General features: G+C 43.2%; 1 protein-coding gene across 2 annotated transcripts in view; it reads left to right on the top strand.

The window, feature by feature from the left end:
- G3BP2 (G3BP stress granule assembly factor 2) overlaps positions 1,537-13,498 on the top strand; it is a 38,542-nt gene continuing 26,580 nt past the window's right edge. For both annotated transcript variants that reach the window (XM_018049594.1, XM_018049593.1), the window contains exon 1: positions 1,537-1,810. The gene's annotated coding sequence lies outside the window, so the exon portion shown is untranslated. The remainder of the gene's footprint in view (positions 1,811-13,498) is intronic.

The raw sequence follows: 13,498 nt of genomic DNA, 5'->3' as shown, positions 1-13,498 counted from the left end.
TTGGAAACAACTTGGCAACTGAGCACATGAAGAATAACAGTATTGTGCATAAGAGCTTCAAACTGCAAACAGAAATGTCAACCAATAGAAAGGTTGGTACGATGAAAATATTTAATAGCTTGTGGTAAAGGGCATGTCACTGAGTGCACATAAAAGGCAGACTGCTTGTGTTTGAATCCCAGCTCCATCAGAGTAGCAGCTGTTATGACCTTGGGCAAGTTACTTGACCTCTCTAAGCCTCAGTTTCTTCATGTGTTAATGGGCATAAAAATATTAACTACTTTATAGGGTTACTGTGAGGATTAAACAAAGTAGATGAGTGGCTGGTACATAAATATTAGATATGAAGGGCAATCTGCATTTAATGTATTATGCTACTTCTAAGGAAAAACATGTCAAAGTTCACTTCATAAAAGTGACAGCCCATATATTTTGCATATAACAAAATGACTGAGCAACCTAAAAGTGTAGATTTTGGAGGTTCAAATGTTGGCACTGCCCTGTAAACCTGTTTTCACACGTGAAAGAAAAAGCTTTAAATTGCTTTAATAGGATTGTGAAGAAAACTGCTGAAATGTGTATGCCTACATTTTGTCTGTATATGGGCATTTCCTAATTGCCTTTAATTTCTTTCACCATTTCCTCAGCTCCTCTTTTCCAAAATTCCTCAGCTGTCTTGATAGTCCCTGAGAAACATTGCCAGAACTAAGGTGCAAAGTGGCTTCCTTGACTGTAAGCAGATTTGGCTTTTTCCATGAATCAAGGTCATGAGTCGGTGTCTAGTGTTTTCTCAGCTATGCCCCCGGGGCCAAGTCTGAGCCTAGATCTAGGACAGGGCTGTAATCCTGATATCTCCTGGGATTTCACCCTTTTAGCTGCTTTGGCATATAAAATGCTTATCATGTATTTAGCAACGCCTGAACACTGAACAGGCACACAAAGAAATAGAACCTCCCCCCCGACACCCGTGGAGGCCACGTCGTATTTTTTTCCACATCCCAGTACCTAGAACGCAGTAGGCCCTATAATGTACGTTGCGTTAAACCTGTTTGAACGGATCTGCCCTTCTCCGTGGAGCTTTAAAACCTCCATTTCCTAGACTGAGTTTGCGGTGCAAGCAGCTAGAGCCACTAACTGCATTTTACGCTCGTCTAGAGCAGCAACCTGCAGATACCTAGTTCAGAAAGAAGAATCACTACATTCTCTCCCCCCTTAACATTAATAATGTAAACGGACCAGAAAAATCAGTCCCCAAAAGGGCACAGCGCAGAAAGCACAGCGCTGCAGCCACCTGGCTCCTGTTACGCCGCGATCTCGAAGGGCGACGAGGCCCGAGCCTTGGGCCGGAGAAAGGCAGCCTCCTTGTGACGTCAAATCAGCGGACTCTCGCCCCGGCTTCAGGCCGGTTCCGGTTCCCCGGCTTTCCGGGAGCGAGAGTACGTGAGCGCGGCGGCGTTCTGCGCGTGCTCCGCAGAGGGACGCGAGAAGGTTGGGTCCAGCTCGCGGAGGAGATGCTTGATTGGCTGAAGCCGTGCTGGGGGGTTCCCCAGCCCTTTCGGCAGGGGTAAAACAATAAGAGGGGGCGGCGGCAAAGGGGGCGGGACGTCCGTGTTCCTTGTCGCTCGCCGCAGCGCTTGGCACCCGGGAAGAGGTGTTTGTGAGGGGAACCAGCTCTCGGCTCTCCGGCTTGCTAGGCTTGAAATTTGTCAGAGGGAGGGGGCGGCGAGTGAGACGAACCCGCTGCAGCCGGTCCTCGGCGACTCTCCGGCTGACCTCCGCGCGACGTACCCGCCGCCGCTGTTGGTTGGAGGTGTGTACGGGGGCCGGGAAGGGCGGTCGGTGTGGTGGTCGGAAGGGGACATTCCCGTCGCGCGCAGCGGCTCGCGGCAACCGTTCTGTGCGTGAGCCCCGGTGTCGGAGGTGTTGAGGCCGAGAGAGACATTGTTCTTGCCGGCTGCCTACGCTGCTGGTGTGTGCGTGAGAGAAACCGAGCCTTTCCTCTCAGGTGAGGGATGGGAGGCCGCGTGGGCAGGGAGGTGACCGGCGCGCGTCGTGCGGACGGAGGGCTCCGAGGGCACAGGTGGGGCCGGGGTTGGTTGGGGATGAGATGGCGAGCTGGGTAAGGGGACGCAGCGGCTCCAAAGGCGCGCTGATGGAGGCTTCGGACGGGACGTGGGGGAGTGGGCTTGCCGGAGAGGATGTTTTCGGGTGCGGAGCCCTCCACTCTCATCCTCGACTCTTGCGGCTCTTATTCCCGGTTCCCCGGGAACGGGGAGGCCGCCGCTGCCGCCCCGCCCGTGGGGGAGGGGAAAAGAGGCTGTGTCGGCGGAGGCAGAAGCGACGCAGATGCGAAAGTAGCGGCCTCCGGGCACCATTTCTCTGCACGGAAACAGAATCCGGGTCTGAAGGCAGCCGCTGCTTTGCTTACCCAGTACCTGGTGTTCCGCGGTCTCTGACCCCCTCGGTTTTATCCCGAACGAGTTCTGAAACCCGGGCTATATATAACGTGCTCCTTCTCCTTGCCCTTTTATGCAGGCGATCTCTTACTGACTCAGGAATAGAAAAGATGTTTGCGTGCTCTGGGGAGGGGGTTTATTTCTTTTCTCCCATTTCTTTCTTGGGGAGAGTGGGAAGAATAGTCAAGGGGAGAAACATAGCGTCCCTAGGTTGTGTTAATTTTGTTAGTTGAATCTGATCGAATTTTACCTGCATCTCTAAAGGCAGATTTCTTAAGATGGCCCTGTGCCGCTTTGGGGCGAGTGTAGATTGCAGCTACAATTTTCCGCATAGATCAATTTTTTGTTCCTCCAAGGTATGCCTAATTTCTTAACAGAATTTTTTTTTTGGGAGGGTCAGTGCCTTTGCTGTCTTAAAGATCAAAACACAAACAAAACCACACACGTGCACCGAAGGTGGAGTAATAGCAAAGTTATTCCGTCTTGCCCCCCATATGATTGTTGTGATAATAACTTGTGTCGAAATGCTTTGGCACCTCGTGCTAGTCTTTCAAATGTTAGCATTGCGTGTACCTGGGTTCGTGAAACATTAACTTCAGTTTGGGGAGCCTCCTATATTAGAGGGGAAGAAAATGGGAATTCCTTGTCTAGCTCCATATTTGGCAGTTAATATAGCCTTAGGCATGTGAACAAAGTTTCAGAGTAAACATTTGGCCCTGTTAGTATCCAGTGGTCCTTTTGATGTCCAAAATTCCTGGTCTCAGAAAGTAGACTGTATGATTCGTTTAAACTGAAATGTGTTGTTTCTTTGGTGATATTAATTTCCCGTTAAATATTTGGGATTAGCTATAGTATTTGGGATTACCTTCTTCCCTGGTGGCTCAGAGGTTAAAGCGTCTGCCTCCAATGCGGGAGACCTGGGTTCGATCCCTGGGTCGGGAAGATCCTCTGGAGAAGGAAATGGCAACCCACTCCAGTATTCTTGCCTGGAGAATCCCCTGGACGGAGGAGCCTGGTAGGCTACAGTCCACGGGGTCGCAAGGAGTCGGACACGAGTGAGCGACTTCACCTTCATAAGTAAACATGCATTATGATTTCATCTCTTGAGGGTGTTTAATTCTGAAAAGTTAGCAAGGAATTGAAGGGAGGGTAAGGACCTCAAATGGATTTCTTTCTATTTAGGAGCTGTTATAGTTCAAGTTGTTGAATATTTAGGGGTTGAAATATAGATAGCATATTGAAAAGCAGAGACATTAGTTTGCCAACAAAGGTCCCTCTAGTCAAGGCTATGGTTTTTCCATTGGTCATGTATGGATGTGAGAGTTGGACTGTGAAGAAAGCTGAGCGCCGAAGAATTGATGTTTTTGAACTGTGGTGTTGGAGAAGACTCTTGAGAGTCCCTTGGACTGCAAGGAGATCCAAAAAGTCCATTCTGAAGGAGATCAGCCCTGGGATTTCTTTGGAGGGAATGATGCTAAAGCTGAAACTCCAGTACTTTGGCCACCTGGTGCGAAGAGTTGACTCATTGGAAAAGACTCTGATGCTGGGAGGGATTGGGGGCAGGAGGAGAAGGGGTCGGCAGAGGATGAGATGGCTGGATGGCATCACTGACTCGATGGTCGTGAGTCTGAGTGAACTCTGGGAGTTGGTGATGGACAGGGAGGCCTGGCGTGCTGCGATTGATGGGGTAGCAAAGAGTCGGACACGACTGAGCAACTGAACTGAACTGAGCAAGAGGAAAGAACTAGAATGCTTGTGGGGTGGATAGGGATCAAAAATGGAAGAAGTAAATGTCTTTAATTTGGTAGTCGAGTGAGTGAGTAGTTAGTAGGTGAGGAGAACTGCTACCAGACAGCTCTTGAGTTTGAATAGTATTGGCACTGTTGGTAGTAGGTTATTTTCATTACCCACAATTCACTTAATGAAAACGTCCCTATCAGTTACTGAAAATATATAAATACCAGTAGTGTCTTTAGGTTAACAGTTTCCTTGTCCTGAAGAATAATTGTTGTTAATTGCCCATTATCAGGATTGAAAATTCTTCCCTTGATTGTTTAAATAAGACTTTTGCCCGCATATTTTATACTGAGTAAGTATGGAGGTGAGGAATGACCCCTTTTCAAGGCTGATTTTGATAATTACAAACTAGAGGGTTGTTCCTGAACTTAAATTCAGTAGAATTTAATTGACAGACATAACTCTGTCCGCTGGGAAACATTTAAAAGCTGACAGAACAAACAAGTTCCATCTCCTGGAACTCTGGACTGGCTTCAGCAGCAGTGTAATCAGTTTGTTGATGGCTGTCCTTCAACTTGTTTTCACCTTTTAAATTCTAGATGTTTTACCCTATGTTGATAGTGTAGGTGTGTTGGGATGACTGTTGTGGGTTTCTTTTTGTTACTGTCTTTTGTCTTTTAACTTCTCCCTACAGTATCAAATAAACTAACAGTTGGACTTTAAATTTTTTTTATATTCTTGCATCCCTGAATGGTCTTCAAAAGTGGTAGTTCTTAAACAGATATAATGAAAACATCACTGTCCTAGGGAGGAGACCTGATTTCAAATGCTCTCTCTCATAACTGAGGGACTTTGAACTCCTTTCCTTAGGCTCTTAACATGGTGGCTTCCTTTTCTGTAAATGAAGCTATTATCCTATCTATCTCAAGGAGGTAAAGGGATGTGTAGGTTACTTGTTTAAGGTTACCTTAAAGCATAGTATAAATACACACTAATTTTTGTGGGGCAACATTTCCACTTTAATGCTTGGTTACTTTTAATACCTTCTGAACTTAAAAACTCACCTCCTTACCTTTGGGGCCCTTGGAAAGAAAAGGCTTAATCCACAACTATCTCTCATTTCTGTGACATGCTTAGATCTTGTTTGTGATGCTTTCATTCCATGGTGTGCCACAACAAATTGAAGGTTGCTGCTTTCAGATTAGATAAGCGTTGCTGTTTTGATTGGTAAAGTCATTTTAAATAGAGACCCTTTGATAGTTCCAAAGGTTTCTATTTTACTATGGGGTTAGCTTTTAAGAATGGGTATTACAGCCCATGCTTCAGTGACAGTGGACCTGAGCCTGACTAGTGTGAGCCAGCCAGGAGTGAGGGGCTCTAGAGAGGAAGGGGTGGGGAATAATTATTCAATAGTAGAGATAAGTTCTGTCCTAGCATAGACATAGCCTTTGGTAACATAGTGTCTGATAAGAGAACTGCATCTTCTTTCTAGGAGTTCACTTTTTTTTTAATAGAAAGCAAGATAGAGTACTACTTCTAACTTCACAATACTGAAAAATTATTTTTGTAGAATTTTTTGTTTTCCAAAATGTCATTTTCTTTTGGCTTCTTGACTTTTTTAAAAAACAAGACAACATGGGGTCTCAACTTTTTTAGCAGTTTTTATTTTGGATTTTTTTTCCCTAAGTATTAAATTGTGATGGAATTTCATGTGATTAGTTTGCAATAACTGAAATTCCCCATCCCCAACTGTTTGAGCTAAAGATCCTGCAGTTCTCATCACTCGTTATAGATGGTGGTCAGAGTATTCCAGGCTCTTTGAAGAGTGAATTTTCAATTCTGCATTTTGATGCTTATGGGGCTTCCCAGGTGACTCAGTCATAAAAGAATCTGCCTGCAATATGGAGACCCTGGTTTGGTCCCTGGGTTGGGAAGATCCCCTGGAGAAGGGAATGGCAACCCACTCCAGTATTCTTGGCTGGAGAATCCCCAGGCAAAGAGGAGCCCCAGAGGAGGCTGGTGGGCCACAGTCCATGGGGTTGCAAAGTGTCGAGCATGACTGAGCAGCTAACACTCACTCACTTTGTTATTTATATATGGTTGAGGTGCAGCTAGGTGTTTAGCAGTTTAGTATAGTTAGATTTTATGATCATGTGTAGATAGAGCCATTTTATTACTGAGTAGAGAACAGAGGTGCCATCTCAGAGATTCCTAAGATTAAAAATTATTAAAGGAACACAAAAGTTTTTCACTTGGATAACCTTATCTTTTGTATTGTATTCTGCACTGATCATTGTTTTGCAGTAGTAGATCTAAAGAATTAATTTCATTTTCCTGTCCAAGTGCATACATTGCCCTTCATGTTATTGAAATCATACTTTAGTTGCAGATTTTATATTTCATTATTTTCCCCCTATGGTTTTAGCCTTTGACAGTATTTTAATGACTGCATATGAACTGATGTTCCACAGTTGGTGTTCAGTATATTACATTTTTGTTTTCAAGACCATTAAATTAACATTAAGCTATCAGAAAAAAAATAGTACTATATCAGGTAAGCATACCAGATGTTTTTAAAATTACCTCTTGGAAACAACAATATTCCACTGTACCTTTGGATCTCGGCAGTAAGTTTCTTTTTGTTTCTCTGTGTAGCTGCTCATTTTAAATTCCAACATGGTATAGCTTTACTAGTCTGTTCCCCTCCACCTCCACCTACTCAACTTCAATTAGTTGGTAGTATTTAAGCACACTCAAGATTTTAACGATAAATTGTCACTAATGTAGCCATAATGTCAGATTATTTTTGCTCTGCTACTAGTGCTAAATTAATTTTCACACTTTTGATCTTTATTTTAGAGCCATGTTTTCGAACCAATAACATGTATCTGCTATGGTTATCAGAAAGCCAAGTGAAAATTTTAAAATGTTTTTTAAAATTACAAAATTAATTATACTCTTTTTAATACTCAATAAATAGTTTACCAGTGGTGGTGCGAATTGATAGGCAGTTTTTTTTCCCCCTAGACCCACAACACATTTTATCTTGTATACTTCTTTTTTGTATTATCCCTTTTTTCCCCCCCGAAGATGGGATTTGAAGCATTCTAGAATTTACTGTTTCTCCCAGCAGTCTTGATTCCAGCTTGTGATTCATCTATCCCAGTATATCACATTATGTCCTCTGCATATAAATTAAATAAGCAGAGTGACGACATACAGCTTTGTGTTCCTTTCCCAATTTTGAATTCTGTTGTTCTATGTCCAGTTCTGTTAATAACTTACTTCTTGACCTGCATGTAGATTCCTTAGGAGACTGGTAAAGTGATCTGGTACTCTATTTCTGAAAGAATTTTCCACAGTTTGCTATGATTCACTCAGTCAAAGGCTTTCTTGTAGTCTATGAAGCAGAAGTGGATGCTTTTCTGGAATTCTCTTGCTTTCTATGATCCAACAAAATGTTGGCAATCTGATCTCTGGTTCCTCTCTGCTTTTTCTAAATCTAGCTTGTACATCTGTAAGTTCTTGATTCACATACTGTTGAAGCCTAGCTTGAAGGATTTTGAGCATTATGGTGCTAGCATGTGAAATGAGTGTGATTATGTTGTAGTTTGAACATCTTTGGCTTTGCCTTTCTTTGGGATTGGAATGAAAACTGATTTTTTCCATTCCTGTGGCCACTGCTGAGTTTTCCAAATTTGCTGACACATTGAGTGCAGCACTTTAACAGCATCATCTTTTAGGATTTGAAATAGCTCAACTGGAATTATATCACTTCCACTAGCTTTGTTTGTAGTGATGCTTCCTCAGACCCACTTGACTTACACCCCAGGACGTCTGGCTCTAGGTGGGTGATCACACCATCGTGGTTATCAGAGTCATTAAGACCTTTTTGTATAGTTCTTCTGTGTATTCTTGCCACTTCTTCTTAATCTCTTCTGGTTCTGTTGGGTCGTTACCATTTCTGTCCTTTATCATGCCTATTCTTTCATGAAATGTTCCCTTGGCATCTCTGATTTTCCTGGAGAGAGCTCTTCTTGTTGTTATTCAGTGGCTCAGTTGTGTCCAACTCTTTGCGGCCTCATAGACTACACACCAGGCTTCCCTGTCCTTCACTGTTTCCCAGAGTTTGCTCAAACTATGTCTATTGAATTGGTGATGTGATCCAACCATCTTGTCCTCTGTCATCCCCTTCTCCTCCTGCTTCAGTCTTCCCCAGCATCAGGGTCTTTTCCAATGAGTCACCTCCTCATATCAGGTGGCCAAAGTATTGGAGCTTCAGCTTCAGCATCAGTCCTTCCAATTAATGTGCAGGGTTGATTTCCTTCAGGATGGGCTGGTTTGATCTCCTTGCAGTCCAAGGGACTCTCAAGAGTCTTCTCCAACACCACAGTTCAAAGGCATCAGTTCTTCAGCGCTGTCTTTTTTATTGTCCAGCTCTTACATTCATATATGACTACTGAAAAAACCATACCTTTGATGATATGGAACTTTGTTGGCCAAGTAATACCTGTGCTTTTTAATACGCTGTCTAGGCTTGTCCTAGCCTTTCTTCCAAGGAGCAAGCATCTTTTAATTTCATGGCTGCAGTTACTGTCTGCAGTGATTTTGGGGCCCAAGAAAGTAAAAGTCTGTCACTGTTTCCATTGTTTCCCCCATCTGTTTGGAATGAAGTGATGGGACAGATGCCATGATCTTTGTTTTTTGAATGTTGAGTTTTAACCAGTTTTTTCACTCTCTTTCACCTTCATCAAGAGGCGCTTTAGTTCCTCTTCGCTTCCTACCATTTGAGTGGTATCATCAGCATATCTGAGGTTGTTTATATTTCTCTCAGCAATCTTGATTGACAAGGGCATTTCATATGATGTACTCTTCATGGAAGTTAAAAAAGCAGGGTAACAATATACAGCCTTGATATACTCTCCCAGTTTTGAACCAGTCTGTTGTTCCATGTCTGGTTCTACCTCTTGTTCTTGATCTGCATATAGGTTTCTCAGGAGGCAGATAGGTGGTGTGGTATTCCTGTTTCTTGAAGAATTTTCAACGGTTTGCTGTGATCCACACAGTCAAAGGCTTTAGCCTAGTCAATGAAGCAGAAGCAGATAATTTTTGGAATTCTCTTGCTTTTGCTATGATCCAACAGATGTTGGCAATTTGATCTCTCGTTCCTCTGTCTTTTCTAAATCCAGTTTGTACATCTGGAAATTCTCAGTTCACGTACTGTTGAAACCTAGCTTCCCATACTGAAAAAAAGTCTATCTTCTTTCCCATTCTGTTGTTTTGCTCTATTTCTTTGCATTGTTCACATAAGAAGGCCTTCTTATCTCTCCTTGCTATTCTTTGGAACTCTGCATTCAGTTGGGTATATCTTTCCCTTTCTCCTTGCCTTTCCCTTTTCTGCTTTCCTCAGCTATTGGTAAAGCCTCCTCAGACAACCACTTTGCCTTCTTGCATTTCTTTTTCCTTAGGATGGTTTTGGCCACTGCCTCTCCTGTACAATGTAATGAACCTCCATCCTTATCTTCAGGCACTATTGTCTACCAGATCTAATCCCTTGAATCTACTTGTCTCCTTTGCTGTATATTTATAAGAGATTTGATTTAGGTCATACCTGAATGCCTAGTGGTTTTGCCTAATTCCTTCAATTTACATCTGAATTTTGGAATAAGGGGCTTATGATCTGAGTGATCCTCAGATTGCTCCGGGTCTTGTTTTTGCTGGCTGTACAGAGCTTCTCCATCTTCAGCCGCAAAGAACATATCAGTCTGATTTCAGTATTGACCATCTGGTGATGTTCATGTGTAGAGTCTTCTCTTGTATTTTTGGGAACGGTGTTTGCTATGACTAGTGTGTTCATTGGATGAAACTCTGTTATCCTTTGCTGTGCTTCATTTTGCACTCCAAGGCTAAATTTACTTGTTATTCTTGTATCTCCTGACATCTTACTTTTGCATTCTAGTCCTGTATGATGAAAAGGACATCTTTTTGGGGGGTTCTAGAAGGTGTTGTAGATCTTCATAGAACTGGTCAGCTTCAGCTTTTTCAGCATCAGTGTTTGGAGCATAGACTTGGATTACTATGATATTGAATGGTTACCTTGAAAATGAACCAAGATCATTCTGTTGTTTTTGATGTTGCACCCAAGTAGTGCATTTCAGACTCTTGTTGACCGTGAGGGCTACTCCTTTTCTTCTGAGGGCTTCTTTCCCACAGTAGTATGTAAAATAGTCATCTGAATTAAATTCAGGCATTCCCATCCATTTTAGTTCACTGATTCCTGAGATGTTGATACTCACTCTTGTCCTCTTCTGCTTGACCACATCCAATTTACCTTGATTTACCTTTACCTAACATTCCAGGTTCCTATGCAATAATAATACTCAAAATTCTCCAAGCCAGGCTTCATCAGTACATGAACGATGAATCTCCACATGTTCAAGCTGGATTTAGAAAAGGCAGAGGAACCAGAGATCAAATTGCCAACATCAACTATATCATCGAAAAAGCAAGAGAGTTCCAGAAAAACATCTACTTTTGCTTTGTTGACTATGCCAAAGCCTTTGACTGTGTGGATCACAACAAACTGTGGAAAATTCTGAAAGAGATGGGAATACCAATCCACTTGATCTGTTCCCTGAGAAATCTGTATGCAGGTCAAGAAGCAACATTTAGAATTGGACACGGAACAGCAGACTGGTTCCAAATCGGGAGAGGAGTATGTCAAGGCTGTATATTGTCACCCTGCTTATTTAACTTATATGCAGAGTACATGAGAAATGCTGGGCTGGAAGAAGCACAAGCTGGAATGAAGATTGCCAGGAGAAATAGCAATAACCCTGAATACGCAGATGACACCACACTTATGGCAGAAAGTGAAGAACTAAAGAGCCTCTTGATGAAAGTGAGAGAGGAGAGTGAAAAAGTTGGCTTAAAACTCAATATTCAGAAAACTAAGATCATGGCCTCTCGTCCCATCACTTCATGGCAAATAGATGGGGAAGGAATGGAAACAGTGAGAGACTTTATCTTTTTGGGCTCCAAAATCCCTGCAGATGGTGACTGCAGCCATGAAATTAAAAGATGCTTGCTCCTTGGAAGAAAAGTTATGACCAACCTAGATAGTATACTAAAAAGCTTTAATAATGTTTCATTAAGAAAGAGACATTACTTTACCAACAAAAGTCTATCTAGTCAAAGCTATGGTTTTTCCAGTAGTCATGTATGAATGTGAGAGTTGGACTGTAAAGAAAGCTGAGTGGTGGCAAGAATTGATGCTTTTGAACTGTGGTCTTGGAGAAGACTCTTGAGAGTCCCTTGGACTGCAAGGACATCCAACCAGTCCGTGCTAAAGGAAATCAGTCCTGAATATTCATTGGAGGGACTGATGTTGAAGCTGAAACTCCAATACTTTGGCCACCTGATGTGAAGAACTAACTCATTTGAAAACACCCTGATGCTGGGAAAGATTGAAGGTGGGAGGAGAAGGGGACGATAGAGGATGAGATGGTTGGGTGGCATCATTGATGTGATGGACATGAGTTTGAGTATGCTCTAGGAGTTGGTAATGGACAGGGAAGCCTGGCGTACTGCAGTCCATGGGATTGCAAAGACTCGGACACGACTGAGCGACTGAACTGAACTGAATGTTCCAAGTTCCTATCCACTGTTGTTTTTTACAGCATCACACTTTATCTTCACCACCAGACACATCCAAGCTGAGCATCATTTCTGCTTTGGCCCAGCAGCTTCATTCTTTCTGGAGGTGTTAGTAATTGCCTTTCCTTCTTCCCCAGTAGGGCTTCCCTGGTGGCTCAGAGGATAAAGCATCTGCCTGCAATGCAGGAGACCCGGGGTTGATCCCTGGGTGGGGAAGATCCCCTGGAGAAGGAAGTGACAACCCACTCCAGTATTGTTGCCTGGAGAATCCCATGGACAGAGAAGTCTGGCAGGCTACAGTCCACGGGGTTGCAAAGAGTCGGACACGACTGAGTGACTTCACTTTCTTTCTTTCTTTCTTCCCCAGTAGCATATCAAACACTTTCTAACCTGGGGGCATCTTCTGGTGTCATACCTTTTTCTGTTTCATACTCTTCATGGGTTTCTCATGGCAAGAAATTGGCAGTGGGTTTCCATTCCCTCCTCCAGTGGACCTTCTCCATGTTTTGTCAGAACTCTTTGCTATGAACTGTCCTCCTTGGGTGGCCCGACGGGCCGTGGCTTATAGCTTCATTGAGTTGGGCATGCCCCTTCACCCGGAGAAGGCATACATGAAGGGGAGCATACATGAAGTGATACATGAAGGGGAGCATTAACTTTATCTTTGAGTAATACTTTGGAAACTCGTTTATGTTGTTGCATTTTGCATGCTAAGTTGCTTTAGTTGTGTCTGACTCTTTGTGACCCTATAAATGCAGTGTAGCCCACCAGGCTCCTCTGTCCATGAGACTTTGCACACAAGAAGAATGAGCTGCCAACCCAGGGATGGAACCCATTTCTCTTAGGTCTCCTGTATTGGCAGGTGGATCTTTACCACGAGTGCTAGCTGCATATTATTGGTAAATTATTTTTATTGCCGAGTAGTATTTGATTTACCACAGTTTGTTCATTCACCTGGCTAATGATCATTTAGTTGTGTTCCAGGTTTTGAGTGTTAATAAAGCTGCTAGAAAAAACATACAGTTCTCTGTATAGACATATGCTTAATTTCTTTGGCATAAATATCTAGGAATGGAATTGCTGGGTAATATGAGACATGTATGTTTACTTTTATGAGAAACTGCCATACTGTTTTCCAAAGTAAGTGTACCTTTTTTCAATTCCTACCAACTTCTCCCATCCTTGCAAGCACTCAGTACTTTTAGATTTTGATGTAAGTATTATTAAAGATATTTAGTGCTATGTCATCATGGTTTTAACTTCCAAATTTTAAAAAAAGTATTTATTTATTGGCTTTGCTGGGTCTTGCGCTTTTCTCTAGAAGCAGCAAGTGGGGGCTGCTCATTGTGGTACCTTCTCTTGTTGCTGAGCGTGGGTTCTAGAGCACAGACTCAATAGTTGTGGCACATAGGCTTAACCCACCAGGCACCTCTGTTAATGGGGATTCTCCAGGCAAAAATACTGGAGTGGTTTGCCATGCCCTCCTCCAGGGGATCTTCCCAACCCAGGGATCGAATCCCGGTCTCCTCCATTACAGGCTAATTCTTTACTGCCTCTCTGAGCCACCAGAGAAGCTGAAAAATTCTTGAGTGGGTAGCGTATCTCTTCTCCAGGGAAACTTCCTGACCCAGGGATCGAACCAGGGTCTC

Source organism: Capra hircus, chromosome 6 (assembly GCF_001704415.2).
Source record: "Capra hircus breed San Clemente chromosome 6, ASM170441v1, whole genome shotgun sequence".
Lineage (NCBI taxonomy): Eukaryota > Metazoa > Chordata > Mammalia > Artiodactyla > Bovidae > Capra > Capra hircus.
Note: the sequence above shows the minus strand (reverse complement) of the source record. Positions and strands in the feature narration are given on the sequence as shown.